General features: G+C 35.2%; 1 long non-coding RNA gene across 1 annotated transcript in view; it reads left to right on the top strand.

The window, feature by feature from the left end:
• The first annotated feature begins 487 nt into the window (after nt 1-487).
• The window catches only part of LOC141491749 (uncharacterized), a 37,301-nt gene continuing 23,082 nt past the window's right edge, over nt 488-14,706 (top strand). Inside the window, exons 1-2 of the long non-coding RNA XR_012469744.1 lie at nt 488-506; nt 8,437-8,575. This is a non-coding gene — a long non-coding RNA (uncharacterized LOC141491749). The remainder of the gene's footprint in view (nt 507-8,436; nt 8,576-14,706) is intronic.

Below are 14,706 nucleotides of genomic sequence, written 5' to 3' on the forward strand. Positions count from 1 at the left end.
GAACAAATTAACCCCCTAATTAAATATCAAATGTATGTTTATGTATGTGTATGTGTTTGTATGTGTGTATATGTGTATATACATATGTGTGTGTATATATATGTAAATTTTACCTCATTTTATAAATGAGAAAATGGAGGATGAGAGAAATACAGTGACTTTTTTTCCATGGTCAAAGATTATAATAAATTCAGCTAGAATTTATATAGGAAGTAGATAGGTGGACTAGGGAAAACCTGAATTCAGATCTAGCCTCAAACATTAGCTGTGTGATCCTGGTCAAGCCATTTAAATGCTACTTGCCTTAATCTCCTGGAGAAGGAAATGATAAACAACTCTAGATTTTTGCCAGGAAAACCCCATGGATGGCTTTGGTGTGCTATGATCCATGAGGTCACAAAGAGTCAAACATGACAAAACAACAAAGCATTTATAGAGAATTTTAAGGTTTGCAGAGAGCCTTATATATATTTTATTTCCTTTGATCCTCACCAAAGTCCTATAAGGTATGTGCCATTATTACCTTGTTTTATAGATTAGGAAACCGAGGATGAGAGAAATTTAGTGACTTTTTTCTAGCATAATAAATGTCTATAGGCAGGATTCAAACTTAGGTCTTCTGACTATAAGTCAGGTACTCTATACTATACCACTTACCTGCTGAATCATGTGTATTATTTTGAGAAAAGTGGCTTGGAGAGGGAGGTGGTACCATTACATGCAAGTGAATTATATTTCAATGAGGGAGTGATGAGCTAAGTCATCAGCCTCACTTTCTTGTGGACAGATATGGTTCAGGATTAAATATCTGAAGTACTAGAACTAGTAGGGACCTTGGAAATCATGCAGTATATCCCTCTAATTTTTTGGTTGAAGATGATGAGGTCTAAAAGTAAAGAGATTTGTTCAAGGACACATAGATCATTAGTGTCAGAGAACATAGTCTGGAAACCGGGTCTCCCTATAGCATCCATCACTCCTTTCCCTCCAATCCATTGTGTCCACCTGGATCCTGGAAACACACTTTCAGGAGGAACTTCCCCACTTGATTTTCTTAGTTCTAAAGGTGATACTCAGAATTCCCCTCCTGGAGCTGACAAGTTATCCTTCTGCATCCAACTTGCCAAGTCATCTTTCCTCCAGTTATTCAGACAACATCTGATGTTGTTGTCAGCCAGGCAAAGCCAATGTAACTGATTCAGGGTGACCTGGGTTCTGTTCTGCTATGTGCATCAATAAAATTGCCAAACTTGCTTTGATTTCAGAATTTGTATTGTAGGTAATGATGATGTATGAACTCGAGGCACCTACTTGATTCCCAGTGATAAGAATGGTCCTAGCAGCTAAGGGGGAGGGAGTCATTTTGATCTATGGGGCAGACAGACTCCTGTGATATGGATGTCATTGATGGGGTTACAGATGAACACCAAGATGTCATTTTTATAATCATTTTTGGCCCCAATTGACTAAAGTAGGAATGACTATAATGGGAGCCAGAGAGGAAGGAGATTGGGGGCTGGGGTAGGAGGAGATTTGAATAGGAGATGAAAAGGAAAAACTATTGAGGGAAGTAAATTTGAAGTCAGCTGAATGCTATTCACAGTTCCAGCTTTGTTATACCAGCAGCCAGGTGTTACACTGAGGAAATGATCAGGCACAAACAGATGATAGTTATCCTTACCCCAAGGTAACCTAAAAAGGAAAAAAAGACATCCTAAGAAATTGTGGATAAAGGCACAAGAGCTCCTGAGAGGGGCTGCTGACCCCATGGAGATGGTTATAAACAACCATACATGGGCTACCTCTCTGAAAAAGTGATTCTGTTTAGTTGATTTCTCCCTCCTTTGCTCCCTGAACTGATGTCTATAGGATTTTCTTGGCAAAGTCACTGGAATGATTTACCATTTCCTTCTTTAGTTTTGGGCAGGAGTTAATTGATTTTCCTAGAATCACACTGCTAGGAAGTATCTGAGGCTGGATTTGAACTCAGATCTTCGAGACTCTAGGACCAGTGCTCTAACCATTGAGTCCCAATGGTGCAGTGAATAGAGCACTGACCTTGGAGTCAGTAGGATGGGAGTTCAATCCAGCCTCAGACACTTGATATTCACTAATTGACACTTGGGAAAATCATTTAACCCTGATTGCCTCGTTTCCAGGATCATCTCTGGTCATTCTGATTCATATCTGGCCACTGGATCTAGATGGCTCTGGAGGAGAAAGTGAGACTGCTGCCATAGCACAGCACCCCCTACTCAAATCCAATTCATGTGCTTGTCATGGCATCATCTCCCTGATGTCATGGTCTTCTTCGAGAATTAAAGACAAACACTAACATCACCCTGGTCTGTTTTTGCCAAATCTGTAATCACTGAGGAGTGGGGGGGGGGGTAGTGAAGTAAAATGGAAGAGACTCCAGCTTTAGAGTCAGAGAAGCTAGATTCACCTCTGCAACTGAACATCTGTATGACTTTAGGTAAATTATTAAACTTTTCTTGGCCTCAATCCCTTCACCTAGCAAGTAAAGAGGCATGGATTGGATAATATCTAAGGTCTTCTCTAGCTCTCTATCTATGATCTGAAAGAATTGTCCTGAAAAAAAAAGGCTCACTGTAGTCAGGGCCTATTGAGGGAGCCATTTTGCTGGAAGGTTAAGCATTTTCTGTGTATAATTTAGTAAATAAAGATAGGAAGAAGCAGTGCAGTTACTCATTTATTAATCCCCTCTTGCCACAGAGTATCTCTTATCTCACAATGCTCAGAACATCCTGCAGCATTTTCACAACTTCGTGGGGAGGTTGGCAGGTGTTCACACAGGAGGAAATTGAGAACAGAGATCAGAGAATCACAGAATCTTAAAACTGAAAGGGATTTGAAGGGTCATTTTAGTTCAGCTTCCACACTTCTATAATATCCCTAAGAAATGTCATCTACCCTTCATGGGAACAGCTCCAGTGATGTAGGTCATTCATTTACCTTAGGAGGTAAGATTCCATTTTCACTAAATATGAAGTTCTTTATAGGGAACTCAAATCTTCCTCCCTATAACTTCCAACTGTGTGGTCTTATTTTCCAGCCATACTTCTTAGACTCCTTATAACCCTTCTTCTAAAAACTTTGAACTCAGAACCTGGGGACAACCAACCCTGGCTCTGATAAATGGTATTTTTTTTTTCATGGCCAAGAGCCGACCAACACATTGCATCCCAGTCATTTTATTTTTATTTATTTTTATTTTTTTAGGGTTATTTTTGCAAGGTAATAGGGTTAAGTGGCTTTCCCAGGGCCACACAGCTAGGTAATTATTAAGTGTCTGAGGCTAGATTTGAACTCAGGAACTCCTGACTCCAGGGCTGGTTTCCCAGCCATTTTAGATCATGCATCTCTTCTCCCTCCTCCTCTTTTCTTGTCTTCTCCCACTAGAATATAAATCCTTGAAGGCAAGAACCATTTTGTTTTTGTGTATTTCTATCTCACACATTTAACACAGTGCCTAGTATATAAGAAGCGATTAATAAATATGTGTTTTTTTAATTCAGCAATTCAACAATAAAAATAACATGGAAAATAAATACAAGGTAATTTTGTAGGAAGATAAGCAGTTGGACATTATAGGGAAATGATTACTGTAGGAATGTAGGCTATCAAAAGAGAATTATCATGTTCTTACTTTAGGTTTAGCATTTTTAATTCCTTTGAACTTCATATAATGATGGTAAGTCCCTTCATTTTCCTGGTCAAAAGATCAACAAACATTTATTAAATGTGTCCTATACTCCAAGCACTGTTCTAGTTGCTATGAATAGAAAGATAAAAATAAAATAATCCCTGCCCTCAGGGAGCTTCCATTTTATTGGAGGAAACAATATGTAGACTGTGAGATCCTTGAAAATGGGATATCTTTTGTCTTTTTTTTCTATTACTATTGCTTAGAACAGTGCCTTGCACATAGTGTGAATTTAATACATGCTGATTGGCTTACAATTACATAATAAAAATACATACAAAATATGTGGAAAATGGGGAGCATCTATGTAATAGAGCACTGGGCTTAGAAATGAGGAAGACTTATCTTCCTGGGTTCATATCTGACCTCAGATATTTACTAGTTGGGTCACCCTGGGAAAGTCATTTAACCCTGTTTGCCTCAATGTCCTCATCTGTAAAATGGCCTGGAGAAGAAAATGCAAATCACTCCAGTATTTCTCCCATCTCCCTCAAAAAATGGATCACAAAATGTCAGACATGACTGAAACAACTAAACAACAACATCATGGAAAATAAATATATGATAATTTTAGATGAAGATAGAAGCCTTTGGAGGTTTAGGAGAATGTCTACTGCAGGAAATACATTTGACTATAATTTGAAAAAACTAGACAATCAATGTTAAGGTAAGGAAGGAAGGAGTACATTCTAGACTAGTGCAGGCAAGCAAACTTCTCTTGCTTAAACTTTGGTCAAGGCACTACTTCCCAGATGTTTTCAAACACAGCACCTATATTCTGGTTAGCTTCCTCATTCCCTCCCATCAGAAGTCATACTTAGCTCCTGATACCCTGGGCTCAGATAATTGAGCTTTCATTTTGTCTTGCCTAGAATCAAGGCAACATGCTACTTTGCAGCTATGTCCAAAATATGCTGCCACCATCTTCCTCTTCTTCCCCCTCTTTATGTATTGTCTTCCATTATTAGAATATAAGTTCCATGATACCAGAAATTGTTGTGCTTGAGGTATTAGGTATTCTCTTGGTCTCAAGAGAAAGAACCAGGAGGATGAAATAGTAATTGTAAAGAGCCAAATTTGATTTTGATGTCAGGAAAAATATATGACAATTTGACTTGACAAGAGCAGAATGAGTTACATAAAGAGATAGTGAGTTCCCCCTGATTAAAGGTCTATAAGAGGAGCATGCAATTTGTTGGATTTGTGGAAAGGGAAAGTTTTGGGGAGGGGACAGTGACAGGGTATGGCTTTGACTAGATGACTAATGAGAGCCCTTATAACTCTAAAATTCTGTGACTTATACAGAGAAATGTCTAAGAACATAAAGGTAGTGTTACCTGTCTTTCAACAGAGCTAAAAGGAACTTCTGTAAATAAATATATGTATTTACAAAAAGACCTTTCTCTGAAATATCCATAGCAGTTATTACCCATGTACAGAGGACTCAATGTTTACCAGTCTATGGGATATGTGGCATATTTGGGGAGGAATAGCACTAGTGTGAGGGCTTCCTGAGATGTTTTCAGGGTTCCTCATCCACTTTTAGTGTCTTCCTGTCCTCTAATTCTCATCTTTGACTTCAAGAAGTATGATCAGTGGCCAAACCCAGTAAAGTCATCTCAGTAAATGGGGGTAAACCAAGATAAGGGTAACTGATCAGCCTCATATCCCTTAGTTGATTAGGAGCACATCTCCCCCAAACATATGGAGACTTCCTTTGACAAAATGGATGAGAATAATTTGTTCCATCATCCATTAAGGTGACTAAAGCAGATGCTGTGGATGCTTGGAGCTTGGTCAGGCATTAAATATGCCAGTGTCATCCACTACATCCTGGGCCATCACCAGTTTATCTTGATTTTTAACTTGTCCCAAGGACATCAATGACTCTAGAATTGAGTGAGGCTGATGACTCTGGAACTCTGCCTCACTTAAATCCAATTCATGCCAGGTCATCATTCTCTGTGATGTCATTAGTCCTCTTTGAAAAGGGAAGATGATGCCAGATCTATGGAAAGGGAAGCGGTTTATGACCAAGGAAGAGATGGAGAACATCATTAAAAGCAATGTAAATAATTTCAATTGCATTAAATTAAAAAAACTTTTGCACAGACAAAACCACTTTAACCAAGATCAAAAGAAATGTAGTAAATTGGGAAACAATTTTTATAGCTAGTATTTCTGACAAAGGACTCATTTCTAAAATATACAGAAAAATGAGTCAAATTTTTAAAAAAAGCCATTCCCCAATTGACAAATGGTCAAAGGATCTGCAAAGGCAATTTACAGATGAGGAAATCAAAGCTATCCATAGTCATATGAAAAATTGTTCTAAATCACTATTTATTAGAGAAATTCAAATTAAAGCATCTCTGAGGTATCACCTCACATTTCTTAGACTAGCCAACATGACCAGAAAGGACAATGATCAATTTTGGAAGGGAAGTAGGAAATCTGGGACACTAATACATTATTGGTAGAGCTGTGAACTCAGGGTTTCTCATCCACTTTGGTGTCTTTCTGGAAAAACCTTTCTGGAAAGCAATTTAAAATTATGCCCAAAGGGCAACAAAAATGTGCATACCCTTTGATCCAGCAATACCACTACTGGGTCTATACCCTGAAAAGAATATGAACAAGGGTAAAAACATCACTTGTACAAACACATTCATAGAAGCCCTGTTTGTGGTGGCAAAGAATTGGAAAACCAGTGAATATCCATCAATTGGGGAATGGCTCAAAAAACTGTGATATATGTAGGTGATGGAACACTATTGTTTTATTAGAAATAAGGAAGGATGGAAATTCAAGGAAGCCTGGAAGGATTTGCATGAACTGATGCTGAGTGAGATGAGCAGAACCAGAACACTGTACACCCTAACAGCAGCATGGGGGTGATGATCAATCTTGATGGACTTGCTCACTCCATCAGTGCAACAATCAGGCACAATTTTGGGGTATCTGTGATGGAGAATGCCATCTGTAACCAGAGAAAGAATTATAGAGTGTGAACAAAGACCAAAGACTATTATATTTAATTTTAAAAAATGTTATCTTATTATGTAATTTTACTATCTCTTATAATTTATTTTCCTTTCTTAAGGATATGATTTGGGGCGGCTAGGTGGCGCAGTGGATAAAGCACCGGCTCTGGAGTCAGGAGTACCTGGGTTCAAATCTGGTCTCAGACACTTAATAATTACCTAGCTGTGTGGCCTTGGGCAAGCCACTTAACCCTATTTGCCTCTCAAAAAAAAAAAAAAAAAACTAAAAAAAATATGATTTCTCTCTCATCACATTAATCATAGATCAATGTATACCATGGAAACAATATAAAGACTAACAGACTGCCTTCTGTGGGGGTGGGGGGAGGGAAGTGCCATTAGGGGAAAAATTGTAAAATTCAAAATAAATAAATTGATTAATTAAAAAAAAGAAAATAGAAGATAAGCCACAACAACAAGAGGTCTAATCACTAGGTAGAGCTTTCAAGAGTGGCAGATCACCACTGCTCCTTCCTCCCTTGAGGGGAAAAAAGGGGTGAAGCAAGAGTTGACCTATCACATGCCAGAAAATGTCAAGAACTCTATAGGAGTCAGTCAATTCAGTTGAGCTATTAGACAATTGAACTATGTGAAAGATACTATATAAGTAAACTTTTTGAAACTTTCCTGGATCTGTAATTAAACTAATGAGGGTATTCCTTCCTGATTTATCACTTAATATTGGGTTCTGAGAGATGATGAAAAAGAAAAAAAATCCTCAACTTGTGTTCAATTTGGTTTTCCATACTTAGTGAGGCTGCTTTTCAGATGACAGATATTCAGTTTGTCACAAGAACCATATGACACCTTTCTAAGGCTATAAAGGTCAAACTAAACAATATTGAAATTATCCTGAAAAAGTATATGATCTATAAGGGTGGGAAATAAGACAAGTATAAAATAATTGCTAGCATTTATAGAGCACCTATTGTGCACACCAGGTTCTATGCTGTTTTACTATTATTATCTCATTTTATCCTCATAACAACCTGGGGAGGTTTTATTATCCCTAGATAAGGAAATTAAAATAAATAAAAGCTAAATAACTTGCCCAAGGTGACTTAGCTGGTAAGTGTCCAAGGCTGGATTTGAACTTAGATCTTAACTCCAGAGTCAGATTTTAGTACACTATTAGCACCTACTAGCTGCTACATGAGAGTGATAAAAAATAGACTGGTACAGTAGAAAGAACATAATAGTCTTCGAGTCAGAGAACCTGAATCCAAATTATGCTATTTAATACCTGTGTGACTTTGGGTTAGATAAAGAAATGAAAATGGAAAGAAATTAAGTGACTTGTTCAAGGTGACTAAGCTAGTAATTGTCTGAGATCATATTCAAAGCCAGATCTGCTTAACTCCAGACCCAGTACTCTATCCATCTCACCACTAGCTGCCTACAGGCAGACCAAGTCTTAAACCAACCATCTAGAGAAAGACAAGTACCAGCATCTCCTGATCAGTTCTTCAGATAGAGCAATGCAAAATAGCTTCCCAGTTTTCTTCTTATATGCAGATTAAGTTCTATTTCTAAAGTGTTGGTGATTCTTAATTGGTTTCCTGGCTTCCCAAGGTTTCTATGATAGTATCTTTTAGAGTGAAAAGGGGTTGCCTGTTCCTTCCACCTGTAAATCTGCACTTTGTGATCTTTTATCTTTTTTTGAAGGGTGAAGAAGACAGAAAAGAAAACTGTAAATGAATTTGACTTATCCTTCTGCTGACCATTCTTGGAGTTGAGATGGAAACTTTTTCTCTTGGACTTAGCTGAGGACTATAAAATTTTTATGATCTGTGCAATCCTAGAGGTAAGAGTAGCTGAAATCAACAAAAAATAAAGATTCTATTTGCCCATGGCCTGAATTTTTGACTTTTCACTTTTCCAAATCATTCTACAAAATTTAAGCGTGCTCCAAAATGTAAGCAGGCTATCGTATAGATATGACATCTCCATAAACTATCATATATATATATATATATATATATATATATATATATGGCACAGCAAAGAGGTTAACAATTTACCCAGTACTTTTGTTCAGTATTTGTATATTGAATTACCTTGTATCTATGACACCGACTGACAGTCAAAGAGCTAAAAAAAGCTACTAGAGTAAAACCTCCCAAATTACATCCTGAGACTACAAATAGTCTCAGTGCACACCTGTGTAATGCCTTCCTAACCATGCTTTGGATTAAGATTTTTGTAAGAATCTGTGTAGAGGAATCATGGTGTAGTTGATAAAGTTCTGATCTTAGAGATAGAATGAACCACTTCATATTTGTACTAACTGTAAGCCCTGAGCTAATCAAATAATTTCTCCATGCCTCAGTTTCTTCATCTTTATAATCAGTGGTTCAGAATGAATGTCCTCTAAAGTCCACTTTAGCTTTCAGTACTTGATCTTATGATCTCTCACTTATCCCTGATAATGGAGGCAAGCATACAGTTAATGTACCAAAATGGTAAGTCATCCTAAAGTCACAAATATGTTGGATGTATCATGATTTTTCATCCCTGTATTATTTCCTAATTACATTTTCTTCAATTGGAATTAATATTAGTTTGTATTTCCCAAATCTACATGAAATGGAAGAATTTTCCCAGTCAGTAACCAGTATAGTAGTAGACATTTGACAAGGATAACATCTCTCTCCTAATTCTCCTTCTCTAAGTGAATTATCACTTCACAGATCAGTGAAACTTTACCAGGAAAAAGTTCATATATTAAATGTGAACATCTAGTGCAGAATTTAGGTTCTGTATAATACAGATACAGATTACACCTACAGAAAGGAATGATTTTCTTAGTGTCATTCAAAAGTCCTTTGACTTCTAGTCCACAATTCAGGAACTCCCAAACATGAGTATTGGAAGATTATGAGAAAGAGTCAAAAGTGATATTAAATATTTACTTCTCATATATTCCACCCATACATAATGCATACATTTCTAAATATCCTCATTATTTTGTCTGAATTTCTGGCACTCAAAGTATTAAATGAAATAGCATACGTGAATTGTTTAGTAAATTTAAGATAAAGACTATTATTATTTCTCTTTCAGAAATCAAGTCTTTTCAAAATGTGATCAGGTTCACCACAATTAAACAAGCATTTATTGTGTCTACTCCAAAATAACAGGCTCTCTATGGTGTTCTTGACTTCTGTGCCATCTTTCAGCAAGGACAGTATGAAAATGTGATAGAAGGGCAGTCTGAATGGTATTCATTTTAAACTGGATACATATATACTCTGTATTAATTCATATTTCAGAAATCATTTAGATATATCTCAAAGAATGTTGTCTTAACTAATATTGCTTAATGATAATATGATTAACAAATAAAAAACAGTGCTGAAAAATCATTTGTTCAATTGACCTTTACACAAATGTTTCATTAATTCTTTTTTGTCTTTATATCACACCGATTTTGGGGGAAAGGCCATTCTGCTGCTCTCTGGGTGAACCCTGACTTGAAACAAATAAAAATAGGCAAAAAATACTAACATAGTAAACACATCTGACTATAGATATAGATATATAGACATATATGTATATTCTGTCTTAGTAATGGATTGCCGTTTTGTTCTAAGAAAAGGAAGTATGTTTCACAAAGTATTCTCTAGGACCTTCTTGGTTTTCCAATTATTTAGAATTTTCCTTTCTTTTAATGACCTTTTCATTTACCCTGAAGTATTGGACATGTTCTTCTTTTGATTCTGTTTATCATACTATGCATTCTTTAGATGATTCTCAGAATCTTTATTTTTATGATTTCTTCATATGCTACAATATTTTTTTTCTTTTTGGTGGTTAATAAATACTCACTTTGTTTCCAGTTCCTTACTCCTATAGGAAGAATTGGTGTTGTATACCTAGCAGTAGGATTTTTGGGTTAAAAAAACAAACCTGGATAATCTAGGCCCTACATAATTCCAAGATGACATTCAGACAAGAAAGAATAATTCAAAGCACCACCAATACTTTTTTTACTGAATATATTTTTTCACAGCCTATCCAATATTACTTCCATTTTTTATCTTCCAAGTATCAGGATATAAGCCAAAATCTCAGAATTGTTTAATTTGAATTTCTTTTACTATTAGTAATTTGGAGCATATTCAAATGTTTGCTTATAGCATCATTCTTCTTTTGAAAAAAATACTTATTTATATATATATATGTATATATATATATAATATATATAATATATACATATTGACCTATAAGAACATAGGTCCTGGTGTTATATATTTGTGTGAATTTTCTATATATCTCGGATAGTAAATTTTTAATAGTAATATTTGATCAAATATATTTGTTCACTATATAGTTTTTATCCATATTCTATTTTCAATTTTTTTGTGTAAAAGCCTTTAATTTTATGAAATTTGTCAATTTTATGATCTTTTAATATCTTTGTGGCCATATTATAGAAGAGAACCTATACTTTTAAATAGCCATTTTTTTAACTTTTAGAAGTGCTGTTTTTTCCCTATTCTTTTAAATTGCAGATCTATTTATTGTAATTGTCTTTAATGTAATTATTCATTGTTTCTGTGACATGTCATTGCTTAGTTTCCATTAAAGTCAGGTACTTTTACTCTTATTTTTTGTAATGATTATTGTGCTATGGTAATTATGATCTTTAAAGGATATCCTTATTATTTCTGACTCTTTGTGCTTATTTATGATTCCTTTATTCCATAGTATATGATCACTTTTTGCAAAGTTATACATGGCATGCTGAAAGTATTTTTTGTATTTCCAGTAAAATCTCACCATTGATTGAACAAAATTAATTTTCCAGTAACCTGCTCTACTCTCTCCTTTTCTGATTTACAGTGGATATATTTGATTTTGATGGAGGAATATTAAAGTCTCCTATTCTTTTTCAATGTATTTCTGTAATTTTTCTAGCTTTTCTTTTAATAAGTAAAATGCCAGTCCTTTAGTGTACATAAATACAGATAATATATGAAAATATATTCTACATTATTTATTGTATTTTAAAAACATAATGTAGTTCCCCATTGGCTCCTCTTGATATTTTTAATTTTCATTATTGCTTAATTTGAGATCATGTGTGCAACTATTGATTTCTTAGAGTGATCCATAGTAAAATGATTTTTTTTCAAAGTCCCTCAATTTTACTAAATCTCTATTTTAAATGTTTCTTATATTTGGTAAATTGTTGGATTTTGTTTTCTGATATATTTCTTTTTATTGGGAAATTTTTCCATTCACATTTAGTATAATCATTTAAAAATTTTTGCTTTCTTCTATCACATTAAATATTTTCAATACATATATTTTACACATAATACACATACGCATGTGATTTGTATGTTATATAGGTATCATTTATCTAGATATATGATATTTATAACTATGTCTATATAAAGCCAGAAATGCATTAATAACACCAGTTGTGAAGACTTTTTATTTTGTCCAGAAGTTTTGTTTTCTGACTTTCTGTTCTCTGTATTATGGCTCTTTTAGTTTCAGATTTTACCAAAATAGCCTACTTTCTGGTTCCTAATGACTTTTTGATTCTTGACTGACAACTTATTTTTAACTCATTGGCCAAATGTGTGTAAGATATCTATGTGTGTATATAACTATTCTTATTTTAACTAACAGAAAATGTTCTGGGTCATGTGCTAGACTATCTGGTGATAAGGATTATATGTGGACAGTTTCATGATAATTCTTGTATTTCTTCACTTCACCCAATACATTTAAGACACTCAGCAATAACTAACAAGTTCAGGTAACTAGCTGCCTCTCCTTTTTTATGGGTAGCAGCACTTGTCTCATTTGTCTTGGGAGTAATTTGTGTGAATTTATTCAATTAAGTGGCTTTATATTATGGTTCATAGTAAGTGCTCTGCCAATTGGAAAACTACTCTTTCCATTCCACTTTTCAATGGGAATACAATCTGACAAGCAAGGCAAGACACACGAATAAGCTTAAAAGTAAAGAATTATTTACTCATAACCAGAATAGAAAATTTAATTGATTGAATTCATTGAAATTAACACCACACAGTGTGCATAGCCTTTATTCATCTATGTCTCAGATAGCCTAAAACTAATATAGTATCAGTAGAAGTTCAATGGAATTTGGGTACTTTGTTTTAAGCCTATTCATTGTCTTTAGGCAATGTCCAAAGAAATTCTAGGAATTTAAGGAGATATAATTTGGGGTCCTAGAATAAAACCTTCTCATACTTCTCAGACCTTTCTAGTTCCCAGGTCTCTTTCTCTGATCTTGACTCATTTCCATGTTTTCATACCGTCTACATTCTAGATCACTTCTGCCCTCAAACTAATGCCACACCTGCTCTTTTGTTCTTCCCTTACAAACCCAGTTGTGAATATCCACTTTTAATCTCCTTCACAGTTTTATGGGTAAATATGACCTGCTATATGGGTTCATTGACTAATGGATTGTCAGTTGGGAGATACAGATCCAGTTTCCTTTCCCATCACTCCTTCTCTATTCTACTCTAGCCACCTGCTTCACTGCTCTAGACTAGGGGTTCTTTTTTTTTAGGTTTTTTTTTTTTTGCAAGGCAAATGGGGTTAAGTGGCTTGCCCAAGGCCACACAGCTAGGTAATTATTAAGTGTCTGAGACTGGATTTGAACCCAAGTACTCCTGACTCCAGGGCAGGTGCTTTATCCACTGCGCCACCTTACCACCCTAGACTAGGGGTTCTTAACATTTTTTGTATGGACACTGTTGTCAGCCTTGTGGAATCTATGGAACCTTTCTCAGAATGTTTTAAATGCACAAAATAAACAGGATTACAAAAGAAAACAATGATGCTGAAATTCAGTTATCAAGATATTAAATATATGATTGTCAGGTTAAAAGCTTCTACAACTTAGATTTTGCCTTAACCATGAACTTTCATATACTTCCAGGACTTAGTCCCCTCCTATCAAAGGATTTTGCCATTCACTTCTAGACTGCCTTGTGTTTTTCCATTCCTGTATTCTTGACCTGATTATATCCTCTGATTTAATACATATCTTAATACTAGTAATTTTAACTTTCTCTGATCATATATCTTGACAAATTTCCTGTTCTTTGGAGTCAACATTTGTATAAAAGTTAATTTAATTCTAGTTACTTTCTCTCTCTGGGCCAATTTCCTCATCCACAAAATAATAATGATAATAGCTATCACTCATATAGTCTAGTTTCTACAAAGCAATTTAATATATTATCTTATTTAATTCTTACCATGACTCTGTGACAGAGGTACTATTATTATTCCTGTCTTATAGATGAGAATACTGAGGTTGAGAGATTAAGTGATTTAGAGTTACCTAACTAATCATGGTCTGAGACAAAATTCAATCTCAGGTCTGTCTCTCCACAACCCCAGATCCCTGTCCATGATGCCACCTAGTTCCCTAAAAAGAGTTAGACAGATGATTACCAAGTTTGCTTCCAGTTCTAATTCGTAGGATTGTATGAAATCCCAGAATAAATAAACAATCTAGCAGTGGCTGGAGAGTCACTCTTCTAAACTTTGCTATAAAACCATTTTGTGGACAAGTCACTGTAAATTTTGTAACCTGGAGACCCATCTTGGCAGGTCGAGTACCAAAACTTATAGAACCTGGACTCTTAAAGAGAAACTTTATTTTAATTTTAGGAGTTCTAGTAAAGATCATAGAATTTAGATCTGGAAGAGAGCTGCCCTCATCTTTGTAAAGTTATTAAGCATCCTTACCATGACCTCCATTCACTCCAGCCTTCCCATTCACTTTTCTCCCTGTAGGTTCTTAACCCTGTAGTTATCAGTTTCAAATACAAACCATCTTCTATCCTTGAACCTCTTGCTTACTCCTTTATTGCTCTCCTATCCTTCCAAATTTCAAACTGGGGTTATTCTTCCCCTCCATCCATATTTTCCACT

This window comes from Macrotis lagotis, chromosome 6, assembly GCF_037893015.1.
Source record: "Macrotis lagotis isolate mMagLag1 chromosome 6, bilby.v1.9.chrom.fasta, whole genome shotgun sequence".
Classification (NCBI taxonomy): domain Eukaryota; kingdom Metazoa; phylum Chordata; class Mammalia; order Peramelemorphia; family Peramelidae; genus Macrotis; species Macrotis lagotis.